The sequence below is a fragment of the Prionailurus viverrinus genome, chromosome B3, assembly GCF_022837055.1.
Source record: "Prionailurus viverrinus isolate Anna chromosome B3, UM_Priviv_1.0, whole genome shotgun sequence".
Lineage (NCBI taxonomy): Eukaryota > Metazoa > Chordata > Mammalia > Carnivora > Felidae > Prionailurus > Prionailurus viverrinus.
In genome coordinates this window covers 30,982,404-31,001,846 of record NC_062566.1, presented here as the reverse complement: position 1 = coordinate 31,001,846, position 19,443 = coordinate 30,982,404, and the positions used below count along the sequence as shown (strand labels likewise).

General features: G+C 48.9%; 1 long non-coding RNA gene across 2 annotated transcripts; it reads left to right on the top strand.

The window, feature by feature from the left end:
- The first annotated feature begins 17,762 nt into the window (after positions 1 to 17,762).
- Positions 17,763 to 18,977, top strand: LOC125168652 (uncharacterized). 2 transcript variants are annotated; one of them, XR_007153236.1, is made up of 3 exons: positions 17,778 to 17,936; positions 18,277 to 18,357; positions 18,475 to 18,977. It is a non-coding gene; the product is annotated as an uncharacterized LOC125168652 (long non-coding RNA). The 2 variants fall into 2 exon arrangements; XR_007153235.1 differs by having other exon boundaries at positions 17,763 to 17,936; positions 18,277 to 18,977.
- The last annotated feature ends 466 nt before the right edge of the window (positions 18,978 to 19,443 follow it).

Genomic DNA, 19,443 nt, shown 5'->3' with positions numbered 1-19,443 from the left:
TGAAATTATGATTTATTTATTTATTTTTAGCTGTTGTTTTCTGTTTGTGTTTTTAGCGATGGGAGAGATTGGACCTGACTGAGGAAAGCACCAGCAGAAATAAAGCAGCGAAAATTCAGGACCCGGGCGCTGTGGGCAAACGGGAAGGCAGGCTAATGAGGCCTAGTAGGCCCTTTTCAACTCAGAGTTAAAAAAAAAAAAATTTTATGCTTATTTATTTTTTGAGAGAGAGAGAGAAAGAGACAGAACATGAGCAGGGGTGGGGCAGAGAGAGAGGGAGACACAGAATCCGAAGCAGGCTCCAGGTTCCGAGCTGTCAGCACAGAGCCCGACGTGGGGCTAGGACTCATGGACTGTGACATCATGACCTGAGCCGAAGTTGGATGCCCAACCGACTGAGCCACCCAGGCGCCCCCCCCACACCGTTTTAAATGTTATTTATTTTTTTAAATGTCAACTCACGGTTAAAATGTCTCAGCTGACAGAGCAGTGTCACCCTGGACGCTGAGAGGAGGGACGCACCCCCAGGTGGGGGGAATGTCCTGACAGACATAGATGGGGACTGTTTCTACCCCATCACTGAATCAAAACAGCTCTGAGTCAGCAGGAAAGTCAGAAGGGCATTCGGCTCACCCCAGCGACCCTGTCTGTGTGTCTGTCACCCCACCTGCCAGGTCCGTGCGTCTGTCTCAGGCCACTGGGCTGCACCGACCTGAGGATTGCCCCCCCCCCCCACCCCACCTCACTCCTCCTAGTTAGAACTGTGACTCTCAGGACGGATGGTACCCTTGGCACGGTGGGGTGAGAAGGTAGTGGGAAGGGGGTGGGGAGGTTTGGGGAAGGCAGGTCACAGAAGGCACCCCATCGCCACAACCCTTTGGCCCAGGAGACCCTAAAAACCAACTGGTGAATGGATAATGAAGCGTCCAAGCCAAGGGACGCTCCTCAGGTAAGTTTAAAGGACCAAATTCCTGGTATGAGCAACTTAGAGGAACCTCGAAGACATTATGTATAGGGACAGATGCCGTTCTCCACAGGTGACGTCCCGCATGACTCCATTTCTGTAACATTCCCAAAGAGACAAAGCTATGGGGAGGGAGAAGAGGTTGGGGCGGGGGTGAGGGGTGGGTGACCCCCCTTTCGTGGGGGACAGAACTGACCGATAGCGGTCACGAGAATCAGGCCGGCGGTTGCCAGGAGCTGGTGGCGGGGCGGGCCTCCAGGATCAGCAGGAGGGAATCTGGGGGCAGTGACAGAAATATTTTGTATTTTGACTGCAGTGGCGGTTACGTGGCTTAGGCATGTGCCAAAGTTCCTGGAGGTAGACACCAGAGAATTCATTGGACTGAACGCAGGTTAAAAGGCAAATAAATAAAGATGTAAAACTTCAATTAAAAAAAAAACACAACACATCTTTAACGGGGCCGGAGGTGCACACTTGTACTCCCAAGATGGAGATTTTACCCGTTCCTTGGAAAATACACCTTGAAGAAGAAAGCCGAGCAAATGGAGTAAAGTCAATAATCAGACTCAAAACAGAAGGAACCCTTTCTCTTTCACGGTGTTAGAGCAATACCGAATGACCAAAGACTTATTGCAGGGGCACTTTTTGAATTTCAAAGATTAAAATATGCCTTAGGAGCATATTTCAGAAGAGCATATTTCCAGAAGGAAATGGAAAAATGGAACCTTTTTTTTTTTTCTTTAAGAATCTTGAGGGGAGAAAGTGAAACCCAGAATTCTCTACCCAACCGATTTGTTTTTCATCTGAGAGGTCAAGATACAGACACTTCCAGATATGAAAGCCTCAGAAAATATATCACCCACATGTCTCTCCTAGAAAAAAAATATTTCGAGACATGCTTAGTCATCTTGGAGACAAACCAAAATGGAGAATTCAGGAAAAAGAAATGTAATAGTACAAAAGGATTAGGGACACACATTAAAATCAATTAAAATATAATTAAGCAACTTAGTGCAAAAGGAAGAAACAATTCTTCACAGAGGATATATATATATATATATATTTATGTATTTATGTATATTTATGTATTTATATATTATCTATATGTATTTATACATATTATTAATATATATTTATATATTTATATTTATTTACATATATTATATATATTTATACATATTATTTTTTTAATATATATATATTTTTTTTCAACGTTTATTTATTTTTGGGACAGAGAGAGACAGAGCATGAACGGGGGAGGGGCAGAGAGAGAGAGGGAGACACAGAATCGGAAACAGGCTCCAGGCTCTGAGCCATCAGCCTGATGCGGGGCTCGAACTCACGGACTGCAAGATCGTGACCTGGCTGAAGTCGGATGCTTAACCGACTGCGCCACCCAGGCGCCCCTTTATTATTAATATATATTTATATATTTATATTTATTTATATATATTATTTATATATATTTATACATATCATTAATATATATTTATATATTTATTTATATATATTATTTATATATATTTATACATATTATTAATATATATTTATATTTATTTTTATATATTATTTATATATTTATACATATTATTAATATATATATTATTTATATATATTTCTAAATATATAAATATAAAGATTTATAATATTAATATTTATAATATACAAATATTTATGAATATATATTTATATATAAATATATATTTCTAAATATATATATTTTTAAATAACTGAAAAAAATGATCATTAAGCGCTGATGAAATTAACACGACTAAAAGGTAGATGTAGATGTAAAACTAGGTACAGTACAAGCCACTGCATTTGACAGCCTGTTAGGAGAACAGTTCTGCATGATTTACTAGGGTTGACATCAGGAACATGGGAGTCACTTCATATGGAGGGTGGGCATTTCAATGTCAAATTTTTAAAAAGTCTACTGAATGTTTGCTAACAATTATTCAATGGCTTTAAACATACTCTTAATTTAAAATCTCTGAGGAGATTAAGAATAGAAAGACATTGGGTGGCCTGGGCGGGTTAGTCAGTTAGGGGTCCCATTTCAGCTCAGGTCATGAGCTTGCGGTTCATGAGTTCAAGCCCTGCATCAGGCTCTGTGCTGACAGCTCAGAGTCTGGAGCCTGCTTTGGATTCTGTGTCTCCCTCTCTCTCTGCCCCTCCCCTGCCAGCACTCTGTGTGTCTCTCTCTCTCTCTCAAAAATAAGTAAACATTAAAATATATATATAAAGAATAGAAAGACATTTTTCTAACATGGTAAAGAATATCTCAGGGGCACCTGGGTGGCTCGGCTGAGTGTCCAACTTTGGCTCACGTCATGATCTCATGGTTCGTGAGTTCAAGCCCCCACATCAGGCTCATTGCTGTCAATAGAGAGCCCACCTCAGATCCTCTGTCCCCCTCTCTGTCTGCATCTCCCCAGCTCCCGCTCTTTCTCTAAAAGGTGAAATAAACATTAAAAAAAACAACAGAATCTCTCTCTCTCAAACTGACAGCCAAACTATTCAAATCGGCTCTGAGATACGACATGGATGATGTTTAAGGATCCAATGCTAAGTGAAATAAGCCAGTTCCCAAGAGACAACACTGCCTGACTCCACTTCTCTGAGCTACCCTGAGTCGTCACGTTCGTACAGACAGAAATCAGAAGGGTGGTTGCCAGGGTTACTGTAGGGTATTTTTTTTTAATTTTTTTTTTAAGTTTTTAAATTTATTTTGATAGAAAGTGCAAGTGGGGGAGAGGCAGAGAGAGAGAGAGAGAGAGAGAGAGAATATCCCAAGTAGGCTCCGCACTGTCAGTGCAAGCCTGACATGGGGGCTTGGGTTCACGAATGGATGCATAGCCAACTGAGCCACCGGGGCGACCCATGAGAGTTACTGTTTACTAGGTATGGAGTATTTTATAAGATAAACAGAGTCCTGGAAATGGATGCTGGTGATGATTGTACCACATGATGAATGTATTTAATGCTACTGAAGTATACACTTGAAAGTAGTTAAGACGGGCGTGGAGGGGGTGGGGGGGCACCTGGGCGGCTCAGTCCCTTAAGCATCCGACTTGATCTCGACTCAGGTCATGATCTCGGGGATCGTAGGAATGTGTCAGGCTCTGCACCAACAGCGTGGAACCTGCTTGGGAGTCTCTCTCTCTCTCTCTCTCTCTCTCTCTCGCTCTCTCTCGCTCTCTCTGCCCCTCCCTCCATTTATACGCTCCCTCAAAAAAAAATAAACTCTAAAAAAAAAGGAGTTAAGATGGTCGATTTTATGCTATAGGTATTTTAACACAATAAAAATACCTAAAGACTGGGAGGGAGTAAACAAGAATAATAATGGGTCGCAAGCGACTCTGAGTAATTAATTTCCTTTATCGAAATATTCATGATAATGTGTGTCTTTTATGATTTAAAACCAAGTGAAAACCCAGCCCCAAAAAATCAGCTCTAAGAGTAGTAATCACAACTACCTCCGAATTGGCTCCTGCTAGGAGCCAGTTACTGGACAGGTGCCACAGAGGTGGCACAGAGGTGTCATCTCATGTTCCAGCCACTCCACAGAGTCGGTGCATTTGACACGTGACAAACTGGGTCTTTCGAGGACCATGTGAAGACATTCGTAAATCTTTTCAAAAAGACAAACGTATGGGGAAGATGTATTTAGCTCCTAGGAGGGCACGTACTTGACCTTCTATTCTGTGCCCATGTGTTCTGGGTGGGGCAGGCCTTCCAGGTGAAGAGAGCGACATCACAGAGGCAGAGCAGGGGTGCGGGAGGGGGCCTCACAGAGCAGCTGAGACCTGGGTCAGCCTGGGAGGAAGGGTAAGCCAGGGGTGCCGTGGAGGCGGGTTGGGGGGGTGTCCCGCAGCAAAGCAGCGGTGCCTCCCACGTCCACACACGTGAAAGCAGAAGTCCCCGGACGGTCCCTCTGCAAAGACTTGTGACACTAGGGACCCTCCTTCACGGACAGTACTCTGCAGACGTTTAAGAGAACACAGCCACAAATGTCAACTTAAGTCGAACCATGGGAAATTGCCACTGTCCTTTACAAGGCCGTCACCCGTCAGCAAGTTCATCTGGTTAAGCGAACGTACAGTGTGGTCTTCCCTTCTTGTCGTGAAGAAGGAAAAGGCAAGCGTGCCTGTTCCCGTGCCGGGGTGGGGAGGGATCGGGCGGGCCCGAGAGGCGGGCGCTTATATTTTCGCTTCAACGAGACGCTTCTATATGGCTGGCTCAAATTCATCACAATTAGCATGGTGATTGTTGTTTTTCTTAATAAAGGAAAATTAATTAAGTATGGAGGTTGACTTAAGGGTACTTTAGCCCTCCCGGCTGACCTGGTGCTGATCTAGGCTCTGTACGCAATGTACGTCCTCAGTCACTTATTTCTTCTTTTGTTAATTGAGGGGTTGGAGTGGATCAGCGAGCGCCCCAAACCTGGACGCACATGAAAATCTCCTAGGGGGGGCGCCTGGGTGGCGCAGTCGGTTAAGCGTCCGACTTCAGCCAGGTCACGATCTCGCGGTCCGTGAGTTCGAGCCCCGCGTCAGGCTCTGGGCTGATGGCTCGGAGCCTGGAGCCTGTTTCCGATTCTGTGTCTCCCTCTCTCTCTGCCCCTCCCCCGTTCATGCTCTGTCTCTCTCTGTCCCAAAAATAAAAATGTTGAAAAAAAAAAAATTTAAAGAAAATCTCCTAGGGGCCTTCGCCAAACGAAACAAAACCAACAAAGAAGTCAGTAGGCCTGGGAAGCTGCACGTTGACCAGTCCCTCCCCAGATGGCTCACATGATCAGTCATGGATCTGGGGACCCCGGACCCGAAGAATGCATAGTTTTGTTTCTAGCGGTGACATCGCTTTATTCCGCTCGCTTGGTGTTGCCGTCTTCCCCTCTTCAATCCGGAATCCGGCCCCAACCCGGTAAGACCTCCAACTTCGTATCGCAACACTATCTTAAAGAACGCTCTAGCACCCAACCCCTTCAGCAAAGAAGGACGAGAGCCAGATCAGGAGAAAAAGACTATTTTTACTGTCCAAATGCTTCACATGGATTAAGCATTTGGTTTTCCTTGGATTATTATTTTTTCCATGAATATAAACCGTTTTGCATGTTGGAACGCTTCTGCAAACAGAGCAGTTTGTCTTTGTGTTTGCTCATTTAAAAACAAATATTTGCCTGTCAAGCAAATACTGTCTCTTAGGATGTGCTATTAATAGGATAATTAGGCAGCCGGTAATGAAAAGGATTGCTGGTAATTATGGCAAGATTTGTTTTGGCATTTGAAGGCAGCGATGGAGGCTGGAGTGCTAAAATCTACCTTAGAGTTAATTAGTACAATTAGAACACACCTGAAAAAATAGCCCGGCTAATGAACACTTGAGTCTGCTTTTAAAGTGACAGCACCCGGTGGTTCCCCGGGCTGCTTGGGCACCCCCTGCCCTGGCGTCTCTGGTGGGACGGAGGCCGGCGGACATGACCGAGACCTTGAGTTTGCCTGGCCTCAGTTTTCGAAAGAGCTCATTGTCTCTGGTCTCCTTGTCGACCCCACCCGCACTCGTCCCACGTTCTGTCTGAAAGCCAGCTCACCTGTCATCTACTCCTTTGACTTTCATGACAACCCTTTGGTTAGGTTAGGTTGAGCTTGCTTGGTCTGGTTTTGCCGTTTTCAGAGAAGGACACTGAGGACCAGCGATGCCCAGGGGTTGCCCAAAGCCGTAGCTGAGGTCAGCGGTTAGAGGTGAGGTCAGAGGCCACAACCTGAGCCTCAGAGGAATCGGAGAAGGCTTCGGAGAAAAGCGGCTGTCTGATTCCTGCAGCGTCCCCCGCGTGTCACCACATGCTGAACTTGGCCGAGTCGCCGTTGGAAGCCTGTGCTTCAGGACCCTCCAGCCCGCGACACTGGTGAACATCCCTGCTAGCAAGTTACTGGTGTGAATTAATGAACATCCTTCAGCTTAGAAAATAGTCTCGGACATATCCTTTCCCCTCTTCCCTGGGGGTCTTCTTCCTGTGACAGAAGTTCCCTCCGCCAGCAGGCAGGCGTGTGGGCGTGGCGGCGGTGGCCAGTGGCGGTGTGGCCGCCTGAGCGCCGGCGGGCCGTGCATGGGAATTTGAGTAGACACACACGCACACGCACACACAGACACACACACACGCACACGCACACGCCCACACACACCTGGGGTGTGCTCGAGCAGCTGAGCGGGAGCAAAAAGGCTGTCAGTCAATCTAAGGAGGGCTTTGCACTTTACGGCAAATGATTCAGCCTCTTGAAAGGCTTAGTCTCCTCCTCCAAAAAAACGGGAACGAAGTCTATCCGCGAGGAGGTCTGTCATCGAGGGTACAGCGAGGCAAAGGACACAGCCCACCCGGCCCATCACCATCACCATAATTATCACCACTATCGATGCTGCTGTAAAATTGGCTTTCTTGGGGCGCCTGGGTGGCTCAGTGGGTGAAGCGGCCAACTTCGGCTCAGTTCATGATCTCACAGTCTGTGGGTTCGAGCCCGGCACCGGGTTCTGTGCAGACAGCTCAGAGCCTGCTTCAGATCCTGTGTCTCCCTCTCTCTCTCTGCCCCTCCCCACTCACGCTCTCTCTCTCTCTCTCTCTCTCTCAAAAATGAATAAACACTAAAAAAAAATTTTTTTTTTTAAATGGGCTTTCTTGCGGACGCTGTATGTGAATGGTCCAACCCATGAGTTGTCTCGTTCAGACCTTTGGGGCCTTTTGATGGGACAGCAAGGAAAGGAGAGTAGAAACTCCAAGAACACCACACCTTTCCCGGATTCATCAACTCTGTTCCGTACGCAGGCCAAATCCTAAACCCCGGCATCCTGCCAGAACAGGATAGAGGCTCAGGCCTGGGATCTGGGGCTGTCTCAGTCTGCACTTCACCCTCTACAACCTTTGCCCTCAATGGCAAACAATAGCAGTCAGCGATTTCGCCCGCTTTCAAACACAGCACTTAATATTCACAGAAACCCCTCGCGGCAGATCTCATCTTTTTAAGAAGGAGGAAATCGGGGCTCGGAGCGGTTAGGTAACATGTTCTAGGCCACAGAGCCTGTCAAGTCAACATTGACCTTGAACCGACTGGCCCCATGCCCAGGCTCTTTCCATCTCACACAAAGTGGTGCCTTGCCCATCGTCCAAAGTCTCCTGTCGAGGACCTGAGGATTTGGGGCTGCTATGGGCACGTTCCTGGCCTCTCAACCACCCCATGGCCATTAGCATTCGAAACCACAGGAATGGGATGGGCATTTTGTAAACGGAGCTCAAAGAAGAAAACCCCTCCCGTAAACACTGAAATCGATGTCCCTTGCAGGAGCTGGATTTGCACTGATTAATTAGAAAATTGCATTTATATAACCCTTTAATCTGTATTTATGTGTTGCTCAGGGTGCGGTGAGCTGGGTGGGGAATTACATCCAGATTAGCTTTGATCCGTAAGCAGCCTGGATTGGAGCTTTCTATGCTATAAGGGGAGGATCAAAAGGATTTGGGACTGGGACCCCCAGCTGAGGGCTCTAGCCCCCTCTCCTACCTTCGACCCAGTGAGTCTGGGTCCTTCCAGAGCCGCTCAGTAAAGCTTGCCGTGGCCTCCTTGGTCAGGCCAAGCAGTGAGATTACCCGACAAGCTAATTTCAAGCTGAGCTGGCCCTTGGTTTCCTAAATAAAATTGCTTTTATTTTGTCTCAACACGTGTTCAGCAAGCTTAGAGATCCATCAACCTGCGGAGCTTAATACAAGCTTTGCCAAAAGCAGACCGTGTCCTCCCCAGAGTGGGGGAAGGGAAGCAGCAGGGGACAGGCCTAAACTCCCGCGTGTTAGAAAGACCTTTAGTAGATGAAGGATATTGACATAGGGAATCTTAATCATTTGTGATGTTTTGAGGGAGTTATTAAAGTATTTCAGCTTTGGTGGTCATGTTTTTTTTCTTTTTCTTCTTTTTTTTTTTTTAATTTTTTTTTTCAACGTTTATTTATTTTGGGGACAGAGAGAGACAGAGCATGAACGGGGGAGGGGCAGAGAGAGAGGGAGACACAGAACCGGAAACAGGCTCCAGGCTCTGAGCCATCAGCCCAGAGCCCGACGCGGGGCTCGAACTCGCGGACCGCGAGATCGTGACCTGGCTGAAGTTGGACGCTTAACCGACTGCGCCACCCAGTCGCCCCTCTTTTTCTTCTTATAGTTGGATCCACAGATGGGCCTGGCTCGGGGGAGATGTGGCTGTGAGGGTCATGGGAGGCTGGGGGACTGTGGCTGTTAGTGTAGAACTCACCGATGTCCCGTCTAGGCTGCCAACCGGGGCGGGTGAAGGGAGTCACGTTGGGCTCCATGGTGTCGTGGGGAGGGACACAGCACGGCTGGAGTTGGATTCCAGGGCCAGGAGCCTCCCACTGTCCCCACTGCTGCCGGGAAGTTCAATGCCATTCCTCTAGTGTGGCCAAAAGTTGTCGACCTTGGCCAGTCTGCTGTCCTACCCGGGCCTGCCCTTCATCAGTTACAAACAGAGGGAATAGACCAAATGACTGATGAGACTTATTCCAGCTCAACTTTTCTGATTTCACAAGCATCTCCGTGGATCTCAGAGCCAATCAGAGCAGCAAGTCCTGAAACTCTCTAATACTCCAGAGCATTGTGGTTTCAACGTGCACAGGTTCTGCGGTCAGTCTGGCGGGGAGAGACGCATTCTGGTTCTACCACTTTTGAGCCCTACAGCCTCGAGCAAGCTCCTTAACCTTTCTTTGCTTTGTTTTCTTCCCCCGCAACATTGCAGGGGTGATCCCAAGCACCTTCATCACAGAGCTGAAGTGAGAAGTAGATGAACAAATACGTATGAAGCTGCCGGAACAGTACCTGGGCCCAGCGGGCCCTCGATAATGGTGGTCATGATCGTGATAATGGTGGTCGTGATCATGATAATGGTGGTCGTGATCGTGATAATGGTGGTCGTGACCGTCATCACCCTCCCTGTTGCAAACCACAGCACCCTCCTCCCCACCACCCCCGCCCCCACCCACCTGCACTCATATAAGCCTGAGAACACACCCCCTGGACAGCTCCTGGGTTGCTCTTGAACTTGACTGTGCTGCATGAGGCCATGTTTCTTGCAGGACCTGCCAGGCTCTCACCAAGTAGCTGTCGAGTGAATAGGCAAGCCACCTTGGCCCGTGAGCAGCACAGGCCTTCTTCCTTCACTCCCTGTCATCGGATCCTTCTCGAAGATGAAAAGACTAAAGCTTCTCTGCATAGCCAGCATTCTGGATCACACTCGCACTCTCTCACGCCTTGGGTAGTTTACCAAGAAAGTGCACATTTCTGCTTCCCAAGGGACCCAATGGCACCTCCAAATTGGAGAACCACCTGGACTGTCATGGAGGCAGAGAGGGTTTTCTGGGTGGATGTGAGTGGGGCCGTGCTGTGGAAATATGTATATATATTGGGAAATGGGGCAGCTCTATCTCCTTCTTGACGATGAGTGAAACTCATTCGTGTATTAAAGGCCCTGAGAAGTCCTACAGGACGAAGACAAAATTGTTCAGCTTCACCGTATGCAGGGATTTCCAAGAGTTTCTGCCAAGAGTCCTCTTTTCGTGTGATTCCCCTCACTGGCCTCCCACAGGATTCGATGGCAGCTTCTGATCCTTCCTGGTTCCAGCAGACTGTGCTTCCTCCCCCAGGAAACGATCGATAAACACGCATGATGCAGCCGTCCCAAGAAGTGGTTCAGTGTCCTCATTTCTTGGCCTAAGGGAGAAAGCGGGAAGAGGAAACCAGAACCATGTGGCCAGCCTCGCGCACTGTCATAAAAAGAGCCCCGGGACCCCTGACCCAGGGCAGCAGGGAGAGAGGTGAGACGGAGTTCATGAAGAGCCAGGAAGCCCAGCATGAGTTGCCCACCATAAATAAATAAATCAGGGGGCCACCCCGCCAAGCAGGTTGTATTACGTTATTTGAGCAAGGCTGCTAGACATCTGGACGTTTCTGTTCGCCCCCAGCCCTCCTGTCGCCATAAATTTAAGCTAATCCTGTGGGGCCCAGGATCACAAGAATAATCCTCACATCTGTGTGGGCTTTTCAGCTTTTGAAAGCTCGTTCACAGAATTATCTCATTAGTTTCCCTCAGGGCCTGTGGGAGGGACTCGGGGATGATCATCTCATTTGGCAGAGAAGAGGCTGAAGCCCAGAGAAGGAAAGTGACATTCTCAAGGTCACACAGCAAGGCAGGGGAAAAGTAAGACTATTGTGCAGGTCTCCTGATTCCCAGCCCAGAACTCCCATGACCACAGTGCAGCCTTACAAAGAACACCCGGAGACACGGACGTCTCCCCCATGCTTGCCACAGTCATGTGGTCAGTCCCCCTGCCACCACATGAGAATGGAATGTAGGTAGGAAGCCATGGCTTAAAGATCGTGGGCTTCAGAGTCAGACACCCAAGTTCAAACTCTGGCCCCGGCTTCTTGGTCATCAAACCTCAAACAGTGTGGTCGAGTTCTCTGTGTCCATTTCTCACCCCCAAAGTGAGGAAGAAAACCCGGCAGTGGGAGCTATCTGTTCAACTGCTCTCTATCACTCTCTTCTTCTGATAATGACCCCCCCAACTTTTGCAACCCATCTCTCCCCCAACCCCAACCATGCGGCTCTGGAAGAAGTTTCCCATCACAGCGTTCCCACCTACCTGGCTACAGGAGTAGACATCCAACCCAGACCAAGCCAACAGAGGCCTCCCCTGAGATGATTTCCAAAGTGAAATAAAGGAAGACCCCCTTCTTCCCTGGGGGTAAAGATGAGAAGATGTGACCCCAGCCTCCTGGAGAGAGCTGGCCTGTGGGCCTGAAGCTGGTGTGCAGAGGAGACCAGAGCAGAGATGGGGAGAGAGCCCTGGGAATATCCAAGGCCCGGATGCTCCTGCCCTTCCCCTGGGTCACGTGAGCCTGTGAATCACCTGGAAGTGCCTCCATCCAGCCCCTTAGGACCCCGACTGTCCCGAATGTGTGAAAAGCAGGAATGAGGGGCCCTACCAGCACAAGTGCCAGGAAAACAGGCAGCGATCTAGGAGACCCCCGAACAGCACTCCATATAATGAACAAAGGACCTGAGTCCCCTCAGTTTTCTGAGACTCCTAGGAATTCAGAGCTTAAAGGAATTTAAAGACCGGAGTCCTGATCTCTCATTTTGACATCAGGGTGAGGAAATTCACCGCATGGGCCTGGATGTTGAATTCCCACCAAGTTAGAAAGTCATAGGGCACAAGGCATCCAGAATTCAGGACCCCCGGCCTGCTGCTCTTTTGGCTGCAACCCTTGCTCGCACACTGGGAGACTAAGAGGGGAAAAAGAGAGTGGATGCACCTGGATTCTTTGCTTTTCTCAGAAGTGGTTATGAGGCTCAAGCCAGATTAGACAATATGTGGCTAGGGAATGATTTATCAAAGTCTCAGCACTGTCCAAAAAAGCAAGAGATTACTACGGTGAAATTACCGACTCGGGATTCCCTGGACACAGCCTGACGCCCCCCAGGGAATTAATGGTAAGCCAGACTGTGTATGAAGGGTGAGGGAGGCAATTAGAACTGAGCCCAAATCATCTCCCAGTGAGTCTTGGCCAGGTAGCCGTTAACTCAGTCTCCTGCCTCCCCTGCCTTCTACCCCCTCAGCCACCCAGTTACCTGAACTTGGGGAGTCTTGACCTATCAACAGTCCTGGTTTGTCTGTGATTGAGAGTTTCCCTGAATTAATAGCTGCCTGACAAGACTCACTAGCACCTGCCTCATTGCCATGTTTTTTTTTATACTTTGGTCTCCCCCTGTACCCTGAGCCACTGTCTCTCTCACCGGAGGGGCCATCATTTGCACAGCTAGCCTCAAATACACGCACATCCTGTGCCTCTGTCCGTGGTCCTGAAATATTTTTTTGGTGCACTTAGGACCAGGCTATTTCTCCTAAGCCTGGGACGCTTGCTGGTTCATCCAGGTATTCACTCAATATCTTCATCAGTTAGCTTTGACTGTCCAAGAAGCCATCCCCAAACATAAAGCATCAAAGTTTAAAAAAAAACATTATTTTTTTCTCACAAATCTGTGGGTTACTTAGACCATCTTGGTTCGGGCCATCTTGGCGATCTGTGGTCAGCCAGCGGTTTGGCTGAAGTTGGATGAGCAAGGATGATCTCGCTCATATGTCTGATTGACAAGCTGTGGGCTGGGGCATCTCGGTTACCTCCTGTGCAGCCTCTCCGGCATGTTAGCCCAAGCTTATTTGTATGGTGAACTCGGTGCTCCAAGCCCACAAGAGAAGACAGGATCCAATGCTTGAGTTGTTTACATGTCTCTGCCCCATTGCTAATGTTCTATTGTCCAGGGCCAATCACCTAGACAAGGTCTGAGTCACTGTGGGAGAAGAGTCCCCAGAGGGAACACATGAAGTCGAATGACTGTGGCTGGTTTTCGAAACCAGTCTGCCCTCCTTTGCACCCTCGAAACACCACGAGGCCACAAGCAACGGGCTGACCTTCTGGCGAAGCCACCGAGAGACAAGTTTGTCCCAGAGCTGTTTTAAGCTGAGAATCACTTGGCCTCTGCTGAAATCACTTTCATAATTGTATCACGAACAATTAAAAGTCTCTTTTGAGCCTTCCCTGTAACATTCAAGGCCACACCTCCAGTTCTTGCTGCATCAGAAAAGAACTATTTTTTCACTTCTAAATGAACAAAAACATCTTCCGAATTGCAAGCCTTTTTAACAATATCCAGCAATAATTTCTTTCAGTTGTGCATGGCTAGGCAGTAATCTTAGGAATCTTGGATGAATACAGAGGAAATCTGAAGTGCGGTAGAATTCTCTGGTCCCCAACTCCCCAGAAGGGAGGAGGCTTTAGAGAGCACCTGCTAGGGGACAGAGCCTTACATAAATTCTCATCTGGTCCTCCCAACAGTCCCTCCTTGAGAGTGCCCATGGAGAAAAAAAACACTGATATTGGAGAGATTCGGTGTCTTGGCCAAAGTCACAGAGGTGGCAAGTTGCACGGTGAGAATTCAAAACCAGAAGTTCTGACCTCATCATGCATTCTTTGCAACACAGTCATTAATGACCTCAGGGCTGCAGCGTTTAGAGTCACGGTCTAGGGGCACAGGCTCTTTGATCCCAGCTCTGCCTCCAGCTCCGATGTGACACTGAGACAGACACTCACCTGTCCCCTTTGAGCCACTGTTGTCTCATGTGCAATATGAACATGGAAATACCTGTGCCTCCTAATCCGGGCTCAGGCAGGGCAAATTAAAACAGCCTTGGGCTGCTTCCTTATACCTTGAAGAGCAAGTCTTCTAGAGTGATCCTGGCAGCACCTTTCAAATGTTAAATGTGTGCCCTCGATCTTGCATTTCTACTTCAAAGAATCTGTGTTAAAGAGCTATGTCTACGTGTGATTTGGGGTATATGCACAAAGATGTTTATTTTGGCACTGTTTACAATAGCAAAAAAAAAAAAAAGCCCAGAAATGATGTAAATGCCAAAACGAATTACATTTATCCATTTTATGAAAAAACTGTTGGTCATTTTATTTATTTGTTTGTTTATTTATTGATTGAAGATCTAATTGGCTTTATTAAGTGATTCATGAATCGGGTAACATCCCATCTAGCAAGTAGAGATGCTTCCTATTCATCTTTTTTAAAGGCAGAGAAAGACTTATGGATGAGGATATGTGTCCAAGATATATTATTTTAAAGAGTATAGTAGATCTATAAGCAGAAAAACCACTAAAACATTCTTTAAATGAAAAGAATACATTTTAGCTTGGTAAATAAATTTATATATGCTTGTTCAGGTTCAACAAGAGAGAAGGAAGACTGAAAGAAACCCAACAGATGGTTAACAACTACTGCCTCTGGCAATGTATTAGTTTTTTGGGGTGCTGACTTGGTTTTCTTTTCCATAGTTCTATATTGTTGAAGCATGTGCACCACAAATATTTATTATATTTTTAATGTAAAGAAAAAGCATGGGATGCCTGGATGGCTCAGTCAGTTGAGTGACTGACTCTTGATTTTGGCTCAGGCTATGATCCCGGGGTCATGGGATTGAGCCCTGAGTCAGGCTCCGAGTGCCCCTCTACCCCACTAGTTCTCTCTCTCTCTCAATAAAAAGAAAAGAGAGAGAGAGAGAGAGAGAGAGAGAGAGAGAGAAAGGAAGGAAGGAAAGAAGGAAGGAAAGGAAGGAAAGAAACAAAAGAAAGAAGGAAGGAAGAAAGGAAAGGAAGGAAGGAAGAAAGGAAAGAAAGGGAAGGAAGAAAGAAGGAAAGAAAGAGGGAGGGAGGAAGGAAGGGAAGGGAGGAAAGAAAGAAAAGAAAGAAAGAAAGAAAGAAAGAAAGAAAGAAAAGAAAGAAAGAAAAGGGAGAAGGAAGAAAGAAAGAAAGAAAGAAAGAAAGAAAGAAAAAAAGAAGGAAGGAAGGAAGGAAGGAAAAGAAAGAAGGAAAGAAAGAAGAAAGGAAGGAAGAAAGAAAGAGGAAGGAAGGAAGAAAGAAAAGAAAAGAAAGGGAAGGAAGGAAGGAAGGAAGAAAGAGGGAGGGAGGAAGGAAGGAAAGGGAAGAAAGAAAGAAAGAAAGAAAGAAAAGAGAGAAAGAAGGAAGGAAGAAAGAAAGAAATAAAGAGGGAAAGAAAGAAAGAAGGGAAAGAAAGAAGAAAGAAAACAAGCACAATTCCAGTGCTGGAAGAAATTTTGAAGAGGACCCTGACCCACGGAGAGAAGCTTGCCATGGTCACCTAGCCAACCATTGGTAGAGTCAGGCTGAGCCCCTGGCCTCTCGATGCCCAGCCCAGGCTGGTTTCACTCATCAGAACAAGACCTTCAGAAAGCATGTGAGCCACATAAACATGAAGAATAGCTAATGTCGTACAAGGGGAAAATCCTGGTCAGAGTGCAGTGAATGGCATTCAGCCTTGGCTCAGCCACCTACCTACTGGGCAAAGTCACTTAACTTCTCTGAGCCCTATTTTCAGCATTTGTAATACGAGACTGATTATGTCCACCTCCCAGGGCTGTTCTAAGCCTCAAATAAGACAGGCAGCAGGTCCTGGCAGCAAAAGCATGAACTTGAACCCTAAACAGATCTGTGTTCAATTATTCAGTCCCCTTCTCTGAACACTGGAACTCGCAAAACCCACCTTACTGGGTTGTTGGCAAGCTAAAGTGACAAAATTCATGTCAACCACTTGGCACGGTCTAGGGACTCAATACGGAAGCCATCATCATGATGGAAAAGCTCTGTGAGGACTGATGGGCTTGGCAAGGCTCGCGCCAAGCATCGAGGTCTTGTGATTCCTGGGTTGCCTTCCCTCCTGGCCTCCTCGTCCCATCTTCCCTCCTCCTTGAGGCAGGATGCAAGTTCCCTGGTGCCCCAGGGCTCTGGCTCAGTGGGGAGCCACCCTCTGACACAGCTGCTCCCTTGGCCAAGGGCAGAAGGCAGCTCTACATTTATGGGCCTTGCCGAGATACAGCGTCACTCCTGGGGAGAGAAGGGCACGCTTGGAGTCTGGAACCAGACAGGGACAGATTCTAATCCTGAATCGGCCCCTTCCAGGTTTTAGGACCTTCGGACTGCATTCTGCAAGCAATAGGGAGCCACGGCAAGCTGTTAAGAGAGTGGCCTGATTTGAGAGAAAAGTGGGTTCTTTTCTCCATACGTGAACGCTTGTCTCTGTTCCCAGACGCAGGAATGAAGAAGACATAACCCTTCCCTGTGCCTTTTAGGACAGAGGGAATCTAGGTCGTGTCTTCCGTAGCCAGTGCAGGACGGGCTAAGGGGGAGCGAGGGACGGGACATTTAGCGGAAGAATATTGCAGCATCCGAGGGTAGCTTGGGTTTGGGGACTGGCCAGGGGCTTGGGGTGAGGGAGAGGCCTTCCCAACCCCCTCACTGGGCTCAGGGAAAACACCCCCCAGGGGCCCGAGTCAGGCCTCTGCTCAGCACCACGCCTCTGGCAATTCTCCCTCATCCCCCCTAGTCCCTGACTTGGCTCTCCTCCCTCGGACTCACTTGACGTACAACACGAATTGCACCGAACTATATGCCAGTCTGGCCCGGAATTGCTGCCGGGTGCCCCCACCCGGTGACCTGCCAGCAGCTGGGTAGAGAAAGAGGACGCCGGGGCTCTGTGACTGACTCCGGGCGTGGGAGGGGCACGACTCTGCATTCAGCTGGAGCCTGTTTTGCATCCTAAGCACAAGGGTGGTCCTCCCCGGCCACGACAGAGCCACCACGAACTGCCCCCCTTCACCCCTCTCCTAGGAGGTGTCCGTGGCCTCAGCCCCATGTGTGTCCCCGAGAAGCAGCCTCACCGCCCCCCCCACCGCCCCCCCGCGTCTACCGCTCGAGCTTCTGACTTGCCACCGGGAAAACACGACATGAACACGCGAAGCCACAGTGAGTCAGTGGATGTGTGGTTCTGACGGCGAGGTGGCGAAGAGTCAGAGAAGGGAAAACCCCGAACGGTCCAGCTTGCAGGAGCCGTGGGGCTCTGTCTCTCGCCAAGAGCCTGGCCCCGGGGCCACAGGCCAGGGGCCGGCCTGATTCTGACTTCCCACGTTGGGTCTTTATTTTTTTTAATTTTTTTTTTTAACGTTTATTTATTTTTGAGACAGAGAGAGACAGAGCATGAACGGGGGAGGGGCAGAGAGAGAGGGAGACACAGAATCGGAAGCAGGCTCCAGGCTCTGAGCCATCAGCCCAGAGCCTGACGCGGGGCTCGAACTCACGGACCGCGAGATCGTGACCTGAGCTGAAGTCGGACGCTTAACCGACTGAGCCACCCAGGCGCCCCGCCCCCCCCCCCCCCCCCCCCCCCCCGCCACGTTGGGTCTTTAAATGAAGGCACGAAGGGCGCGGCCGCAAGAAGAGGCACAGCAGTAGGCCCGCCGAGGCTCTAGGCCGAGACAACAGAAGCTCTCGGGGCATCAAGCAAAGGTAAAGGACACGTGTATTCAGGAGGAAAAAAAAAGAAATAGCGATTCTCTGGCACTTTCTTCTTCTAGCAAGCCTTCGCTTCTAAGTCGGGATGTGGGTCTCTGCATTTTACCTCCAGCATCTGCAAGAGGCTTTGCTGCTTTGTTTCTGTTGGCGTGCTACCTACCCCCCCTCCCCGCCCCGGAAGGTAAGGGCTGGGAAGCTGCAGGGACCCTTCGTAGTCAAAGTGGGGGATCCGGGCCAGCCGCACCGGCGTCTCCTGGGAGCTCGTTAGCAACGCAGTCTCAGACCCCACCCCAGACCCACAGCATCAGACTCGGCCTTTTCGTTCATTCCGCAGGTGTTTCCGGTACACGTTGGATAAGTCACGCCCTGAGGCGGGTGCGCTCGGGCCACCGGCAGGCACCGACACTGATCACAGGTAACGCGGGGGGGTGGTCACTTACGATTTTTGTAGCTAACTGGAATGTCCATTTATAGCGAACGATGCATGGCTTACCGAAATGGCCGAGTGACATCCACTGCTGTGTCTCAACAGTGAGTCGACTTCAGGGAAACGTCCAGTGTACGTGGATAGTAAGGCGGGCTCCGATACGATGATGCCTCCCAGGAGGGAATGAGGTGACTGTTCCCAGGAGGGCTGATCCGGCCCGGCCCTCAAGGCGGGTGGTGGCGAGGACACAGCCGCACACAGAGAGAGGGGACTTTGCCAAGGTCACGCGGGGGAACTGTGGCGGAGGCAGGACTGGAGCCCAGGGCTGTAGCCACAGGTCACTGGGGTGCCCCTTCCCCCTTTAAGCCAACTGCCCAGCTGCAGACCCGAGCCCAAAGCGGGAGCTCTGGCCGCAGTGGCCTCGGGAACTGGGGCATCTGCAGGTGACATTAGGCAAATCAGCGGCGTAAATGGCTGTTACTGAAAATGAAGGTATCATGTGGCCTGGGGAGGCCAAGGGTGAGTCATTTCAAGATGAGCTGTCTCCCTCCACCCAGGGACCACGGGGCACCCAGTTCTTCCCTCATGAATAAACACTTTAAGCTGTTCTGCGTAGGCTGAGAAGCCCAATGTGTTCTCAGTGTCGTCTGGTGAAGTTTTGCAAGTAGGAAACCCGAGCAAGTGGGGAAGGAGTTGGTCACTGATCTTCAGCCTGGCTTGCGGAAGTCTGCTCAGATTTCTGGGATAAGGACATTCAGCTGTGTCACCAAATAAAAACAAAACAAAACAAAACAAAACACCCCTGCATAATATTTTAAGGTTTTCTCAGCCCTTTCTGAACGACTTGCGATTCAGGATCGTCGGTATCTGTCCGATTTTGCATTTTTCTTATAGTACGGAATAAAGTGGCAAAATTTGCCATCAGGTCTCCCGTCCCCTCTCCATTACCTTGTTCCCAGCTCCTTATCCTGACATGCAGTCCTGTCATCAACATGGCCTGAATCTAGCTTTCTGTCCCACGCCGCGTTTTAGCCCAAATATACCATGAATCACACGTGGCCCAACCACAGCCGC